The sequence below is a fragment of the Triplophysa dalaica genome, chromosome 4 (genome assembly GCF_015846415.1).
Source record: "Triplophysa dalaica isolate WHDGS20190420 chromosome 4, ASM1584641v1, whole genome shotgun sequence".
In the NCBI taxonomy this organism is placed as follows: domain Eukaryota; kingdom Metazoa; phylum Chordata; class Actinopteri; order Cypriniformes; family Nemacheilidae; genus Triplophysa; species Triplophysa dalaica.
The window spans coordinates 2,076,217-2,095,169 of record NC_079545.1 but is presented as its reverse complement, the minus strand read 5'-3'; the positions used below and the strand labels follow the sequence as shown (position 1 = coordinate 2,095,169).

Here is an 18,953-nt window from a genome sequence, read left to right as displayed (position 1 = left end):
AACCGAGCCTTGAGTCGGTAATGGACTGTATAGACTCCAGCCATTTGTTTTATTTGCTGGAAAATGACAAGGGACCCTCGTCCATTCCCCTCTCCCTCCCACCACATTTCACTCCACTGGAATCACCACTCGACGCGCATAAAGGGTATAATTTGGTCGCAACTTTGCAGCGCCTAATAGTGGGTCTTTGCCGGACAAATTAGGAGCAATTAAACCCTTAAACAAGCGGCAGGTACAGAGTCACACGGACAAGGGCCTGTTATCCGATAGGGAGTGAAAGAGGGATGGTGTGAGAGGGTGGATAAAGCCTTTCATTTCCCTCGACACCGCATGCCAGGCGCTCGCCATTAACGAACCGGAGAGTACCACCCGTTCTCTTACCAGACCCGGTTTTATTCCAAGTCCATAATTACCAAATTACTTGATTATGGTATTATAATATAACGCAGACTTAATATCAAGACATTTTACCCTTGTTTTGGCAACAGCCATTAGAGTCTCCTTGAGAATTAGTCATCTAAAGCCACCACAGAACATTTTTATTGCTTTGATGAGATATAATAGGACAGATTTTTCTCTTAAAATTATTTAGTACAAACGAAGATTTGAAAATAAAACATGTACACGCACAGTTCTTCTAAGTTTCCTCTCAGTTAAATTTAACTGCAAAAGGGGTCTCGTTCGTTTCACATTTGAATAAGTATGCTGCGCATGGTTTTGGATTTTCACTATGCAAATTCGGGTACATATATATAATCTTTTATGAATAGAATATATTTGTTTTAACTATCGTCTCTGTGGTGGCCATGGTGAAGCACCTGTGATCTCTTCATCAGAGAGTGAGAGCTTCTTCTCAGGGAAGCTCATCCTCATTTGTACACTCAACTGGAGACCGACAAATAAGTTTGACCTCCGCGCAGGAGGCGCAGACTGCCCTCCAGAGGTGTCTCCTTTAAACGCAGTCAACAGCGACTGGTGGCTTGATCTCTCCATCGTTGCAAATATTCATTTAACTCAAACATTATTGCGAATTTATATTCTGGAATTATGTATACATAACCAACATTTGTTTATGAAACAATGTTCATGTTTGTTTACAAAGAGCTTTATTGCAAGAAGCGCGTGAAGCTTTCAGTACTTCAGACATTTAAAAACAATAGAAAGATATAAAAATTAAATTAGGAATAAAATGGGAATAAAATAAAAAAGAGTTGTACAGAATAAATAGTTGAGCCTACAATTAATACACATTTTTAAAGGATTTACAGATACTTTGTGTAATATAAGTTCATTGTAAAAATATTAATATTAAGATATATTGCACGCTTGATTATACCTTATAAACATATATTGTTGAATTTAAATAAAAAAATTAAACAAAAGCTTCACAAATTGTGTCATGTATATACATAGCATAAAAGTCTGAGCAAAAATAATTTATAAATAAAAGAGCAATGTCCAAGTAAAAAAAAGTATCCCAAGTGAAGCTTCCGCTCTACTAATAAATATTAAATGAGTAGGTTAAACGGAAAAAGCAGGAGCTTTTTTATATCTGGTCCTTATGAATTTTTATCTGATCCTCAACAAAAGTCCAGAAATCAATAATAAAAGCCGTTTAGCTGTTGGAGTCGAGCCTGAGGCATGTCCCGGGATGTTGTTTTGTTCTGCTGGCCTGCAGCTGCTATATTCAGCAGGCTCCTCTTTCACAGCATTTGTTTTCCCTGCTCTCAATTGTGAGTAATAAAATAAAATTAAGTGAGCATTAAGTTCATTGGGTTTGGGGGTCAATGGCTTCCGTATGGTGTGAATTATTCATGGTCGGAGACTGTATTGGTTAGAGACAGGTTGAAGTGCGTGCTGGTCCTGTCGCCCCCGCTTGTCTGCGTGGAGGGCTAACAGTGAAACGGGATTTAAAGTCCCACTGGGATTTGCCAGAGTTGGACGGGGCGCTGTGGCTGTCTGCTGGTCCCCCTCCTGGATTTGCCCCGGGGCTGTATGTGACACAGACCGCAGATTCCCCTGCTTTTATAAATGATGGATGCTGAATGGCTCTCAGTATCTTTCACATGCTGTTCAGCCACCAGCCGCAGTCGCAGGTCTTTATATCAAACTGAAAGACTAGTGATGAATTCATTGATGTGCGTGTGTGTGTTAAGGAGTCACGATAAAACAATATTTCCAAAATATTGTGTGAAAGCTTTTGTACTGTATTCACATTTATTCATTTTCTCAAACACTTTTATCCAAGCAGATGTTTTATTTACGTTGCCTAGCGTTGATGATAAAATATAACTAAAAGTATATAAGTATATGGAGTATGAATTGTATTGTTTTCTCTGTAAAGCAGTTTTGCAGTGTTCTTTAAGAAAGGTGCTGTGGAACTAAATTAAATTTATTTGTTATGAAACTAAATTGATTAAATTAATAATGATTAGATACAGTGTCCCCTTAATAATAATAATAATAATATATAGATGTCTGAACCAGGCCTTTGAAATCCTATCTCATCAGTTAAGTGATATATGAGGCATACAATGAACCCAGAAAGTGTTTGGGCATAAGAAAAATCACAGATGAGATCTCTGTAAAATGTCAATTATTTATGTTATACATAATTGAGTTGAAATTGAGAGCAAATGGAAACTGTTGCTAAGTCTCATCTGTTTCTCAGACATTTCTCCTGAGAAAAAGAGTCAGAAATCTCACAAATATCTCTGTCGTTAGAATTTGATAAGAGATGTCAACAATGTGTCAAACTGAGCTCCGATTTGTCAAGTCTGCAATCAAAAGTCAACATTATTGAAGATCTCAATATGAACTCAAACATTTCTCATCCATTCATTTTAACACCACTATACTCTTCATGCGTTTCAACAATTACACTCTCATTTGTTTCTGTTTTTATTTCTCAGCACAAAATAAATCAATGCTTAAATGAAGCACAACTGAGAACTCAAATCTCCTGAGCTATGAAAGAGCAATAACATTTTCATCTGCATTATGGTACTTTGAAATATCTCTAAAACATTTTGTACGATGAAGAAACACCAAATGAAATTACTTTTTAAAAGACTTATATATAAACTAAGTATATTAATTAAATTAAGTAAATGACATCAATGGATATAACTACCTCTCTGTTGATTCTACAACTGTGAACTTGAACTGACTTTATACACACGATTAAGAGCTGGTTAAAATTACTTGCGTAATATTTCTAAAAAATGTTACAATGTAAATAATGATTTAGGGTCATAGATTTCATTAAATTAATTGAGTAAACTTACTACAATTACTAATACAATTGTGTTAAAATTATCGAATTTGAATTCTAAATGCATAAATTATTGAATGAATTCTGCTTCAACCCACTTAAACTTGAATAAAAGATCTTTACTTAATTATTTGTGGTGAGACTACATTCATTATTTAGTTGTTTTCACTAGCTGACATTGAATTTTGAATTCCCAGCATGCTTTGCATTTCATGCAATTTTTTGCTATTTTATGGGCTTTACAATAAAATGAAAGACTTGATAGTGTTCAGTTGTCTTTGAAATTTAGAAGAGATTCTGTTTTGTACGTTGAGTTTCGTGCTTACAATCGTTCAGAAGAGCTGTGCTTGTACTTAGTTTTTGGGAGAGCTTATGATGTGTGTTAGTTCAAAAGAAATGCTGTTAATGCCATTACTGAAATGACTCTCAGCTTGTACATTATATATGTGGTAAACAATAATGTTGAACTGAACAAGGGGTCAACTCCAATGCTAGTATATTATTAGTATATATTACGTTGAAATAAGCTAAACTACTAAAAAAGTACTGTAATATTGTTACCGTAAATATCTGTGTAATTTTTTACAGTGTAGCTTTGCTAAAGTGTCTTATTTGTGTTTATATTTATATGCATCAAACGCAATCATACATATAAAGTGAGGCAGAAGTGGCCAAATATTTTTTCAGCTACTTTGTAATATTTTGTAAATATGAAGCCAGCTCTGATAAAATATTCATATGATAGAATCAAGGGCTGTCACAATCTCAGATTTTAACTTCAATTATCATCGCCAAAATACTGCAAGGTAACGATATTTTCGCGGTATCATAATGTTTTTAATTTATTTGAATCCAATTAGTCAAATTCATCATGATTTTAGTCTATTATGTGTTTTATAATATATTGTTACACTACTAATAGTATCTCTTTCAAAATACAGTTTTCAAGACAAAAAAAAGGTTTGAGTTGTGTGTGATTTTCTCGGAATCATCTATTGTTTTGATGAAAACGAGACTGTGGATATGTGAAATCATTGTTGCTGTTTAGTCAAAGTGGTTGTCATGAGAAAGCCTGTATGATGAGAATTTTTTTTGAAAAAGTCCTCATGTGCGTGTGGACAACCGCACCAGTGTTGAGATCCAGGGTTATTACTTTGACGGACTGATAGATCAAGCGAAGGATTCTTAATATCTCTTTGTGAATCTGAATTGTCTTTTGATGTAAATCCATTGGTTACGGTACAGCGACGATTGAGAAGTCATCTTTTTTCCCCCGTTTTGCGTTAAAAGCACTGACATGTGCTTCAAAAGGGGTTTGTCTTTATCCATGGAAGTTAGTTTCCAATTCAGTGGACATTTGGTCTTTAAAAAGTGGTGGGTCAAAGCAATGAATTTAATGAACTGGCCGACACAAAGAAAGTGTTTTGCCATTTGAACTTCCATAAAGGCGGATAGGCAGGTCAGCAAAGTTCTTTCAAGAGGTTTGTACACAAATGTGACAATGTTTAGAATGCAGACCTCTTCAGTGTCCCCATTGACAAGATGTTCAAAGTGTTGAGGGCTGCAGTGATGGTCCTGTCATCGGAGGTTTCTCCATTGTTCTCTCGATTTGAGCCAGTTCCTCTTTCACTGGCCACGGCGCTCCCGCACAACAAAAGTCCAGGAATGCGAACTGCATTTTCCAACTCCAGAATGAGTTTGGGAAGATCTTCAGATGCTTGTAGCATGCACAAGTCTGACTTATGCTTTTCTCGTCCCCTCTTGTTTGTTTCTCTGGTAGGAGATGAAGGGAAGAGGAGACAGACAGAGAGAGAGGTAGAGGATCTGAAAGGATGATGGATGGGAAGGAGTTTAAATTGAATCACCTGCTGTCTGTGCGTGCTTAAATCAATTGATTTCACCCTTCTTGCACTGAAACAAGTGAAGATGTGCCTTTGTTACTAGAATAAGCTGTTTTTTTAAACGTGAACCATTGTTTAATCTTATTAACAAATACGTTTGACTCGAATTAAAATGGATTCATGTCGTTTCATTGCGTAAATTTTTCGTTTTTCGAACAAACGTTTTGAAAGATATTTTGAGAAATGTCTTTTGTTTTCATACAATGGAAGTCAATGGGGTTCAGTATTGCATGATTATCAGCATTCTTCAAAATATCTTCTTGTGTGTTTTGTAGAAAAAAGAAAGTCATACAGGTTTGGAATGACAAGAGGATGACTATGATCAAATAGTCTTTAAAAGACTGTTGGGCAGAGATTTCTCTTTCGTAAATCAGATTTAATGGAGCTCTCTGTTGTGTTTGATTAAAGTATTAACTTCAAATTTCCTTAGGAGAAAACAAAACAGAAACAGTAACAGAGATTTAAAATGAATGTAGATTGCAGAGGGAAAATAATCTGGATTTGGGTCAATAATCTTGACTTTTGATTGCAGATTTGACTACTATAAGATCAGTTTGAGACATTGACATCTCTTCTGTAACTCTAATGGGACATTTGCGATGCAGATGAGACCTAAGCAGGTTTACATCTCAGTGATGTCTAAGAGAATTAACTGTGGTATGACAGAGACCTCATCTGTGATTTTTTTCTCTCTCACCACCAGGTGAACATTTTGTTTTTAAATTTATTCCTTTGTATATTGCGAGAACATTGGCCTGTGTGAGGTGCTATAATGACATTTAAGCTTTTAGCAGATACATTTTTTCACAGCTTCTTATAAGTGACATTTTGTCAAGCAATTATTTGATATCTTATATGTGGTCTTTTTTTCGTAATTCACTTTTTTAATTTGCTAAAAAAATAATGTTTTTTGTGTTGTGGTAGCTAGCTGTATTTTTAAGTTATTATTACTTAATCAAAACAACCAAACTGCAGTTTGATAATTTGAGCGCACAAAAATGATCTGCATGTTTTTTCAAATGAACTCCTCAAATGTTTATTATCCATTGATGAAAATGACACATATGGTCACTGCCAGTATTTAGCAGCCTAGTGGTTAAAATTTTGCTAAACATCAAGGAGACCATTTAGTTTTTCAATATATAGTCAATCCCCAAAATTCACAATGAGAATGCTTCAATGATGGCTCATGCTTTGTCGTTCTTTGCTTGACTGTGAATTATAATTCAATTATGAGGATTAAAGACTGATAATGAAAAACTGATAGTGCTTTATAGAGGAGATGTAAAGATGCTTCTGCGGCATAGTTACGCTCTCAGGGTAATAAATGAGAAAGGCCCATTTGCATGTGCAATAAAAGCCCCCTGATTCATTTTCATAACCCAATATCCCCTTTTCTTCCCAAACCTCCATGAGCTGTTTTGTGTTTTAGAGTCGCCTTTGTGTTTGCCTTTCCCTTTGATTTTTTTCTCTCTGCTTTCTTTCATTCTTGCATTTGACTTTTACCCCTTTACTAATGACCAGAGCAACCGCTCTCTCTTTCTCTCTCTCTCTCACACACACACAGCGCTCTTACTCACTCTCTGTCTCTCTCTTTGCACTGTCTCTCTCTTTCTCCCTGTCTCCCTCTCTCTCTCTCTCTCTCTCTCTCTCTCTCTCTGCCGTTTTTGTATATATGTGTTTGCCTGTGTTGAGTTATGACGTCGGGGAGGGGTGCAGAGAAAGCCTGTGCTCAGGGTATAAAATTTGTTGGGTGTGTTTTTGTGTGGCTGAAGTGTGAACGGGTCAGTGGGCAGGAGCGGAGGCTCCCTGCCTTTCTGCAGATGCGCTCAATTTAGGGGTCGACACGCGGCGGGACGCAGTCCCGGGAGGGGCCGCTGACGACCCCCGCCCCCTCCCTATCTCCCAGGAAACCTGCTTTCAGCGGACCGGAGCAGGCCAGGGGTGCTATGACATAGACCCGGATCCAGATGAAACCCGAACGGACCTCCATGCTCTAAATAATGCCCCATTTGTACCCAGTTTGTCTGACATAACAAGAGCCGCCGGCATCGGCATGACAGCCCGTCATGAGAGCGACGGACATTATAAATGAGCATTGTATCCCGTGGCTGGCGTTCTCATGCACAGACCACACCAGAGACACAATATACAGACAGAGACGTTCAATTTATAAACACTTCCATGAAAACACAGAATTTCAAGGTTGGACTGTGGACATGTTCTGTGTGAGACAAGTTGAAAGTGTCTAAAGGTTACAATATCATTTCAAATAGCGATCCCATGCCACGCGTATGTACCTAATTTTCGCTTTAACATATTCATGATTTACATGTTTAATGAAGCAAGTTATCTTGATTTGTTTTACTTTGTTAACTGCTTTTAAAGACAAAAATATGTTATCATTTATTATTTAAGAATGTATTGTTAAAAAAGACTGCATTGTGGAAAAAGCTGTTGCTGCCTTAAACACGAGTAATCCATTATTTTTCCATTATTTTGAATATTGAGTAGTGTTGAGTTGCTGTAACAATTCTTTTTTATTTTAATTTTCTCATTTTGTTACAGGAATGTAAAAAGATATGTTGCCATCTAATACAATATGAGTTAAAGGGGACAGGTTTCTAGACTGTACAAAATCCCAACAAAATTTTTCGCACTGCTTTTATTTTTGAGTTATACTGACTCCCAAAATTTGAGATAACTTATCATTTTCTCGAATCAAATGATTGGACAAATCATTTGGATTACCACAGTAAATTAAATTGAGTTGACTAGGATAAAAAAAGAGTTGTTCGGTGTGGATAAAGGGATAAAAGAGAATTTTGTGGGGCTACGTAAAACAAAAAATGTTGGAAACCCGATTTAAAACTACACAAACATGTTATATTAAATGTGATTGTGCTGGTGAATTAAACAGGTCAAGATTTAATATTAGACAATTCTCTAACGCATAACTGCCTGACTGCACACCGTTACCCTGAGCAACACAACAGCCTTTTTTACCAAAACCTGCAACCAACAGAACTGAAAACATTAAACTCCGGTGTTGTTAAACTAGTACAGTTAAACTACAAGGAATAGGTTACTTTTTGTAGTCTGGCAGCTCCTCGGCTCACTAAATCTTATGGGACACAAAAGTGTCAATCTGACACATTCTTAAATATCTAGATCATCGGGGTATTCTTCACATATTGTGTTTCGCATACTGAGGTTTCAGACATACTCATTTTGCATACTGATTTTCGAGAACAACAAAACATATAAGTAGGCGGCTCAGGGTGTTTCCTGAAACAAAGCCCCGCCCACAATGACAATATCATCGCCACTTCTAAACCTTATTGGATCAGTATGGAATTGAATCGATGGGTAAAATAAACAAAGATATTGTGTTTGTTTAAATCGAGCAGAACTTGTACAAACGTAAAAGGCATTACTTAAATTTTTTAGGACACCGGCTATGTGAATGACCTAGAAATATACAATAAGCCAAAATATCAGATTTTAGCAAGTTATATGACTTTACAAAACGGCAAAATTAAAGGTTTATTGTGATTTATGTTATATTTTTTGCACAATGGTGAATTATCACAATACCAGGGCCGTCATTAAAGTTTCATGCAGTAGTACGTTTCATAATGAGTGCGGGGCAGGTGACCATGAGGTCAGCTGGTCAGAGTTCACCATTTCTCTCCCGTCACTCCAAACTCTCTCTCTCTCTCTCTCTCTCTCTCTCTGTCACTGTCTTTTTGGGCAGGTGCAGCTTGTGCGAGAGAGAAACGGAGGCCCTTCGCCTCTCCCACCTCTTCATGCTGCTCAAGCGCAAAATAAGAGGGGTGTGAAAGGGAGCACTCCAAAAAGCCATCACCTGCTCCAGTCTGTCCAGACACTCCCTCCCATCAGAACAACAACCATCAGTCTCTGGACCTCAGACCGACGACCCGCACGTGATGGACGAAGACAAACAAGAGGTATCTTGGTCTCAGAAGTAGTTTAAAGACTGTTGTATAAAATACTTGAAGCAACAAAACGTGAAACTCTGTAAAATTATTTCGATTAGAGTGTTGAATTGATTTAGTTTTCTAACAGAACCTGAACAGTAACCCAGTATTCAAGTCTTAATATAAATAACTCAAACGCACATGCTTCCGTAACATTCGAAGCACAGTAGCCAACACAATTTAACAGCAATTTTACAAGGTGGTTGGTTTGTGATGTTTTCGTACAATCTGCTTTCATACAGGAATGGTAAGGGACGTGTTATTTATTTAGTTTTTGTATGATTCAAATCATACTTGCCACCTTGTAAAATTGTTTCCGTAAGATCAAGAATGTCAAATAACAAAGCCTGAAATACAGCCATAGCGACCATTACAAATTGATTCTCAGTTTTTCTGAATTTACCATTTATAAAATAATAATTTTTATGTAGTTCACAGAAGTTTTACCTTTCTTCCAAATGTCGTATTAAAACATTGTTTTTATTTACATTTTCTGTATTTTTTAGAAAATTAAGATGGGACAAAACAAGTCCATTAACGGAAGTCGCGCCACTCGGCGGCCATGTTTTCGACGCCCCGGACAGCTATTTACGTCATAGACGGTTAGTATTATCTACGTAAATGGGCGAAACCAGATATTTTTAAATAGGTGGCCAAAATTAACTAATTAAACATGATATGAACTGTATCATAGCTTCGGTTTGTGAATCTTAAATTGCGCTAAAAATAACCTTTTCGAGGTCACCTCATCTAAAGCGAATGAGCACGGGCTGGCACGTGCCTTACAAGAGCCCCGCCCCAGAGAATCGTTAGATTTTTCTGCGAGCGATTGGCTCGTTTTACTGGAGGGCGGGACTTCCTTCCTAGAGCCGCCATATTGAGCGTTTCATTCCTCGCCATTCATTGTAACGGGAGTGACGCATCTTGTTATTAACAATGTTAACATGCTAACTTTGGACAAACTAGTCAAAGCAACAAAACGGATGCAAGGGCTTAATTTATCCATATACCTAATAATTAAATCCTAATACAGACGGCAATAATGTTGTTAATTCTGTATTAAAAATGGAAAAAAAGTGCCATTCATCATTTCTTAACCCATTTTTATATGCATTTTAATTATATTTGTATAACACAAAAATGATATGTGATGGAATAAGCCTGATTTTGTGTCACGTGATGCTGTCAGTCGTTTGCATTGCTGTTGGGTGACTTTGTCATTCCTAAGGTTTGTTTTGTTGAAATTCAACAGACACTTGACTGAAATCACCACAGTACATGCAGAAATACTGAATGAATACAAAACCGGAATGGTCTCTTAAATTTCTTTGTGGCTCTACAAGACGTCATGTTTAAGATTAAGCTTTCCTGTAGCTCAGTCGTTAGAGCATGGGATTGCACCTACCTATGTATAAATGTATTGGAGAATGCAATGGAAGTCACTTTTGATAAAAGTGTCTGCCAAATACATGTTAGATTTCCAACTGTGCCCATCTAACCAGTATTCCACGACACCACAAACTCCTCATCAAAAGCAATGACCAGTTTTAGCATCAGATGAGAACTGACATCGCTCATTGGCCTATCTGAGTTCACCAGTTGATGTATATAGTAGCGAGCAAACAGAGGCACGAAGAGAAAATTTGGATGGAAAGACCAAAAGATGTTTTTGTCAAATGTCATAACGATGCAACCGACGGGAGATTTGGCATCCAAAAAAGCATTGACCGACACTGAGAGCCTTCTCCAAAAACAGCAAAAAGGCAAATTTCAAAGAGCCCGTCGCTGGTATGCACGCTTTGAGCGTCTGAAATTTACATTGGTCATGGCCATAGAGTTAGCTGAATCGGCTGTGAGAGAACAGAAAGCTGAAGAAGGAGGCGAGGGAGGTTGTGTATTGACTCCTCGCTCCTCCCAGCTGCAGCCCAGCTGCCCCCCCTCCATTGTGGCAGTGAGTGAGTGTGTCCTCCCGTTTAACAGTGCTGGAATGTCGCTCCTCTACACCACTGATGGATGAGACCTTGTTTCACACTCCTCTGCCCCTCCCTCTGAATGCCTCTTTCTCTCTTTTGGACTCTCCATCCTTTCATTTGACTCTTTTATGGCGGCACCAATAAAAGTCACCCATCCTTCACTTTTTCACTATTTCAATGTGTGTTGTGTCTTGGAGATGAGGGCTGTATGAGAGAGTGTGTCATCACGTGCATACAAACAATCATGGAAAGTCAAACGAACACTCAAACGTTGAAAAAGGCACCCAAAAAATGGATGAATGTCATCGACTTCAATGTAAAACAGGAGATAGGACTAGCACACATAAATAGTTTGCATGCCGTTCAAAAGGAAGAAAGACGTTCGGATGTAAGCTGCTGTAGTGGTCCATATTTATGAGGATGACCTGTGGTAGCTCCATCTTTCTCACCAAAATGGTCCTAGTTCTCATGTCGGAGACTTGTGTTTAAATTGTGCTCGGCGGGATGAACTGGAGCTGTTCTACAGACGCTGACGTAATGGGTTCACACGACAGCTAGCAGCCAAAGCTGCTGTTCAGAAAGAGCAACATTTCCCCGATGACGCAACATTTCTTCACCCCTTGAGACCAAAGATCTTGTAAAAAATAAACATCGAATGGAGTCTCATCTGCGTCTTAGATATTTCCCTTGAGAAAAAATGCTTTTTTAAATGCTTTACAAAAGTAGTTTTAATGTATTAATTATGACTTTTAATGCACCTTATAATGCATTTTGGATCATTATAACTATAGGTAATACATTATAATACTTATCAATCCATTGTCACACTTTGCATTTTTAATTTGGTTATAATTTTTTACAACAACATTTAATGTATCACAACACACATTATGAACAATTAAAATGCATCCTCTAAGAACCCTTTATAATGCATTATACATAAGTGCTTTGAGTAAAGCGTACCCAAAAATATCACAAATGTGTCTGTAAAAGATTTTCAGAAGAGCTCTACAATCAAAATTTCCAAATTATTCAACGTTTTCAAATGTAGCTATATCTATATTTTTTAGCTCTACAAACATGGAAAGGTTCAGATGACTGAAATCAGATCAGACATCATTGGCTTGGTTTGACAAGATTCATTTAAAGCCTAATTGTTCCATGCGATTAAAAACAGGGTCAAAAGTTAAATTCACTAGATTTGAAACGGTTTACGTAAAATCATCATAATAACATTGAAATGTAATGCTTTGGCCCAGTGGGCGATTAATATGCTGGTTTCAGCTTTGTTCTGCTTTTAACGTGACACTGGAGCAGCCCTTTGGTTATAAAAAGCTGTTTTGTTGAGTAGCAGGTCACTTCTGTTGGCTGAGAGTTTCACTGGGAAGTTTTTAAGAGAGTTGTTTAAAAAGTATTATTAGAGAGTGGTTACACAACACAAAGCACTTGTATCCGTGAGTCATAATGTATGAACAGTGACTACGCTCACATAAGAACACACGAAAATATACAGACAGACGAACACAGAATGTGACATGTTCAGGACAGAACAATACTGCACAAATTCAGCACTGTTAAAATCCGAAAAACATCGCGTGGATAAAAAATTTAATTAGATATCCTGGAATCATTGGGGCATGTTCTATTAAAGACAACATCTTCACAATCTGAACACAGAATGAGATATGAAACTGAAATGACTTTCCTTTCGCTTGATGTCACATAGCACATTTATTTTATATTGTCTGACGTAAATCCAACTCTGATGTATACTTGAGTGTAGCCTGTAAAGTTACTTTTAAGTATACATAATCTTTTTCTATACATTGTATTGAGAGATTACATTTATTTGCATTGTAAAGAGATTGCAGCACTCTACAGGTTTCAAAAGTAATATGTTTTATTTAGTGTGTGTTTATTTTAAGGATGTATATGTCAGATTTTCACAAATCAGGCACTTAATCGTATTATTTATATATGAAAAATGATTATGTTGATGTTACTGGTTTCTGCAAATCTGTAAATAAAATGTTTCAGAGTGACAAAACCACAAAACATAATTAACTAAATCCATTTGTAATCCCTGTAATCCTTCTTTTGTTAAATGGATATTACAAATATTAATTAACAATAATATTATCCATTAATAATATTGAAAACAATCATGTTTATTTGAAACATGTTGATTATATAAATAAAACGAAAACATTAAAAGATAACTTAAATAATTCTTAATTTCAGAAGTCTATATAAATTGTTAAGGACTGGCCTCCTGTCCAGGATGTTCTCTGCCATTATTATTGTAATATTATCAAACTTTTAACAAATTAAAGTGAACTAATATTATATATATTTTTTAATTGTGGCGTGTTTAATTCAATATAAAGAATGGGAATGCATTTAAATGCATAAAAAATGGGTGAAGAAATATTGGATGGTGCATTTTATTAATATTTTGAATGCAGAATAAGCAACAATATTATCACTATTGCATACGGATTTAATTATTAGGGAAATGGATTAATTAAGCCCTTATGTTTTTGCATTTTGTGCTTGATTAAACACATTTTTTAAATTGCAGTCAAAGAAAAAACACAGAAAGTGACAAAAATGATTGGAAAATTTACATCGGATACAATTCATATCTACCTTTTTTTAACTATAAACAGAAAATACCTTGTTAATTACAATACAAACTGATACACCACCCTAAAATACTGGGTTGTTTCTATCCTTAATTGAGTAAAATTTCGAGTAAAGAATGGACAAAACCAATTGCCAGTTTAAATGAATGTTTGACCCAACCATGGATTAAAACAATCCAGCATTTTTTGGGGGGGAAAAACTGCATAATCAAAGTTATGTAATGCGCACACACACAGATCGCAGCATATTTAAGAGAACAATTTTGATGCCTATGTTCTCATAAATGTCTGCAAGCTTTCAACGAATGTATAAAGCCTGATTGAATTGAAAAACCGCTGAATGTTGCCACGTCGCCCCCTGTTGATGCATCAATGCAACAGCAATAAAGCCTCATAGCAAGTCCATATTGGGTCTAATGTACCTGATGCACTATAAGGTATCCTTTGCTCTAATGTCATTTTAAATTATTGGGGGAAAATGTTCCATAATCCCCCGAATCAGAGTGCTAACAGCTCTGAAATAAACACTTGACAATTCTCATCCACGTGTACCAAAGATGCTGGAGTGAACATCATAGTTTTGAGAGTAGAGTGTGTGTGTGTGTGTGTGTGTGTGTGTAAGTATGCGAGTGTGTATGTGAGCGCATAACTGCACAAGAAGGCGCATGTGCGCTCGCGCGTGTATGTGTTTATGTCTGTCAGTCAGTCCAATCCTTGCACAAGCACTTGAAGAAGAGAGAAATGTGATTGGGCATTAGAAACATGAAAGGGAAACAAGGGCAGTAATGAATTTAGGGAAAATGAAGCGTAATGGCACTGGCATTACTCCTGTTCCATATAACAAATTATTGGAAATTTGACAAGCACACCAATTTAACTCCTTATGTCCGCCGGGAGCTCCTCTTCGCCTCGCCACAGCGAGACAATTTCGCCTCATTTTCCTATTTATAACAATAGAAGCAGCCATTAAGACAAATTAATGTCATTATCAAGTCCCTATGAAAATGACAACTACCTGCGTTTCGAGCAGCTTTAGTGGCCATTCACCATAATGAAATCCGCTGTACGGCTGCTGAAAAGAAACACTCCAAGTAATTATTTTCTAGTAGCTTGTTTGTCTGCCGGCCGCTCGTTTGCTTTCAGCTCAATTATCGGTGCGCGCGGTGGCGCGGAGGCGCGGAGAGCGCGGCGCGGGAGAGGCCTAATTGGCCAATTACCGTCCCGTTCCAGGGCTTTTAGCTCGCGCTGAGTGGGGAGAGCGAGCGCGGGGCCCGGAGCTCTCCACGCGCGCGGATACAAACACACACACGAGCGCTCTGACTCTCGCACACACCGATGCCCGCGGTTAGATGCGCGCTCGAAGACCAAAGACTCGCCATCATAAGCACACCCACGTCAATCTCTGCATGGGACGCAGACGCGCACGCACTGTGACCCGTGTCAAAGTGAACTTTTCATTTTCACTGTTTTGTAACAACCGTGTGTATTGTTGGAAAGCACATTACTCGACGTATACACGAAAGTTTAGGGTCAATTACCCTCAGATTTTAGAATGATAGTAAACTCTTTAAAACTGGGGAATGACACAAATGTAACTATGGGAATGATGATGTTGTGACTAAATAAAACTAAAATAAATAAAACTATATTACTATATATTATACTGTATCATTCAAATTGGCACAAATGTTCACTTGCCATCTCAAGCAGCTTCTTTATGTCTCCCTGATGAAGTGGCCTTTAAATAAAAAGAATTTTTTATAAGAAAGAAAACATTTACATAATTATATTTGTGAAAACAATTAAATTAATTTTCACTCAACTGACCATAACACAGTCAGGTTGATTCCGCCATACGAAATACAAATTATGTCTTAAACAAACAGATTCATTTACATGTGGTCACATGAAGAACATTTCTGGTATGTTCTAGACACTAAATAAAAATCGCAAAGGGTTCTAGAGGAGTTATATTACAGCAATGTCATTGGTGAACCATTTTTGGAACCATTTAAGTCAAAAGTTCTTAAAATAATTTGTTCTTCCTTAGTCTGAAAAACCTTTTCCCATTTACTTTTGTGCGTTAAGGTCCTTCATGGAACCATATAGCAAATGGTTCTTTTATGACATCATTCAGCACATATTTTTAATGGCAGACCAACATTAGCTTTTGAGATGGGGTCATTTTATATGAAATACTTATATGTTAAGTAGGCTCTGAGTCACATGTATTGAGAACCAGAAAGCTTGTTTATAAACTATGGACATAAAAACATGTAATGCATATGGTTGCCTTGTGTACAGTTACACTTTATTGGTGCAGTAAAGAAAATGAAGTGTTATATAATTCCTTTGGGAGTTCTATAGAATATAGAGACATGTAGTTGTTTCTTACAAGAAAAAACATATTTTTTACTGTTAAACATGCTTTAAGATTTGAACAAACTCAAGTATTAAACTGCAGCATCCAGCTGGTCCCAAACAGTTAAACAACCGCCCACAACAAGCACCCGCCGTCTCTATATCATCTCATCTTCTGTCACTCATTCTGTTCATGTTTTATTCACAGAATGATTTTTTTCTATTTACTCGATTCACATGTTCTCGCATCCTCTCACTCTCTCTCTGTCTCTCTCTCTGGATCAGAGAGCGGGTGTTAATTAAACGCTCTTTCAGATCATTCTCTGTCTAAAGTGGCTCCAGAGGCAGGAGCCATTAGATAGAAAGCCCCGCTATCTGCATCTCCACACACAGTGCCACATTTATTAAAGTGAAATTCATCCTGTAATTACCCGCCTCTGCGTTGCCCCGCGTTTGCCACTCACCTCCGCCATCACCACCTGCCCATGCGACACCTCGATGGCGCTATTTCCCATCATGCCACAGGGCCAATTAGACCTTGCGGACCAAACAGCCGCTGAGAGCCGGCTAATTATGTTAATACAAAAAAAATCATTGCCTCCCACTGAACAAGTATCATTATGTAGAAATAACAGCTAATGAAATGTTACCTTTGATTTTATTTGTATTAAAACAGTTAGAGGCACAATGAAGAGATGAGGTAGTGTGTTGAAAGTGCTGCGACGGTGGGCAGAGCAAGAATTAGTTTTCCATTTCTTTTGAATTTCAGGTTATTAAACGACCGTGAGAGTTTAATTTCAATTTTATTTATATAGTGCTTTTCACAATTTTGCATTGTTGCGAAGCTGTAAAAAGAGAAAGCGGTGTCTAAAGGAGTCAAAGGGATGTGTGATTTATATTTAGCCTATATCATGTCAGATTAAAAACAACCTCAATTCTAAACATAGATCTGAACATAAATTTGTGAAATATCAAAACCTGTGTGCAGACTGTAATCGTCGCAGTTAACAGGGAATGTTCACTCAAAGTAAAAAAATTGTTCTTGCGATAACGTAAAAAGAGCTTTTTATCAACAGTATGGCATTGCTCAACGTTTGCTTAAACTTTACAGAAATGTCTTTGTTACATTTTAAGAACAGTCATAAATAACGTTTTCATAACTTACTGGGAATGTTAGCAAAACGTTTTTGCACTTCTAATTGTGAAAATTGTGAGCCTTGTTAGCACAGAACAAAGGGCACAAATTTACATTAAAAACAGGAAAACCATGTAATTTTGGAAATACACAATTTTTTTCAAAATTACAAGGGAAGACAGCAAATTTACAAGAAAAGGGGAAAACCATTTATTATATAGCCTTATAACCTATAATTGTACAGGAAATAAAAAGTTAAGTTAAGTTATTAAGTAAAAGTTAAGTTATTTCCTACTACGGTATATATCTGCTGCTCCAGCTGACAAAAACTAAAAATATATGATTTTTTTATCAGTGTTGGTTATCCGGGGAAATATTATAGCTTAAAAGTGAATCTCAAGCTTTCGACGTGTCACTCAAAACTCCAACAAATACTCCAACAAAGCCGTGTTCCATGAAAATACTTCTTTACACGGAACCCACAAATATAAACTTCAAAATAAATAGGAGAACCACTGAAAAGGACACAGTGTTCAGAGCAGTCAGCTTGTTCTTTGAGAAGGTGTGCCACCACGCAGGGTGTCCATTAGAAGAAACAGTATCCACACACTAATGAGCAAACTAGGAGGCCGTTTATAAACGCTCTTTCTGCAAACACATCTTTCTTCGGGCGCAGTCAACCGTATACAATTATCCACCTGCTGCTTGCAGACAGCATGCTTTTTTGTCAGCCATCTCCTTTGCGGCGACGTTCTTTCTCCAAACGTTTGCGGTTCGTGGCCTTGCGGCTTCCTTACTCTAAGGTCTCGCATGCTGAATGGACTGGAAGTTCATCATTATGCACTTTAGTTCTAAGGGCAGCATTGTTCAGTTCGGTCCCAGCATAGGCCTCCCAACTTTTGCGTTTCTTTTAGTCTTAATTAGACATTTAGTTGCACATCTTAAGAGAAAGTAGAAAGTTACACTACAAACGTGTAGCCGGAATGAAACATTCCCATAAGAAAGAGAAATCACAGATGAGATTTCTTTAATCTCAATTTGTCTGTGACACCAATGTGATTGAATAGAGTTCAAATGGAAACATGGGTCTTCTGTGATATTTCTTCTGAGATAAAGCAATTTTGGCAGAAACATCTGAAACTAAGTTCAAATCTCCTGAGTGATGAGAGAGTAAACTCTGAGCAATAACTTTTTCCTCTGGGTTACCGGATGAAATGAAACAAGAATGAGATCGTCCGGTCTTTTCAACAGCCCAGCCCCCACCAAAAAAGATTCTTTCATTCTACTGTTCTCCTTTAAATTAAAACAGTTTTTCTCATTTATCCTTTCTCTCTAGTCTCTTTGAAACTCAAACCATGCTGATCATGCCGTACCCACAGCCTCCGGTGTGACCTGTGACCTCAGCTTCTTTACACTTCCTGTGCCGAGCGCTCTGATGGAGGGATGCACCTGCGGATGGGCAGGTGACAGAGGAATTCTGGGAGAAACGGAGTCTTAGAAATGTAGAAGCTTTACTCTGACACAAAGTTTAAAGCCATTGAGAACAGCAAAGATTAGAGGCTCTTTGTACCCATCAGCGTTAAACAAATTAATCTATTGCTGTTCAGCTGACTGTAAAATCTCTAGATTTACTGTTTCTATGAAGCCATGGCCCGCTCGACCC

The 18,953-nt window shown here is 37.3% G+C and overlaps 1 long non-coding RNA gene across 1 annotated transcript in view; it reads left to right on the top strand.

The window, feature by feature from the left end:
- LOC130420186 (uncharacterized) overlaps positions 1-18,953 on the top strand; it is a 21,465-nt gene extending 2,512 nt beyond the window's left edge. Inside the window, exons 2-4 of the long non-coding RNA XR_008906588.1 lie at positions 8,933-9,146; positions 9,683-9,778; positions 18,627-18,953. This is a non-coding gene — a long non-coding RNA (uncharacterized LOC130420186). The remainder of the gene's footprint in view (positions 1-8,932; positions 9,147-9,682; positions 9,779-18,626) is intronic.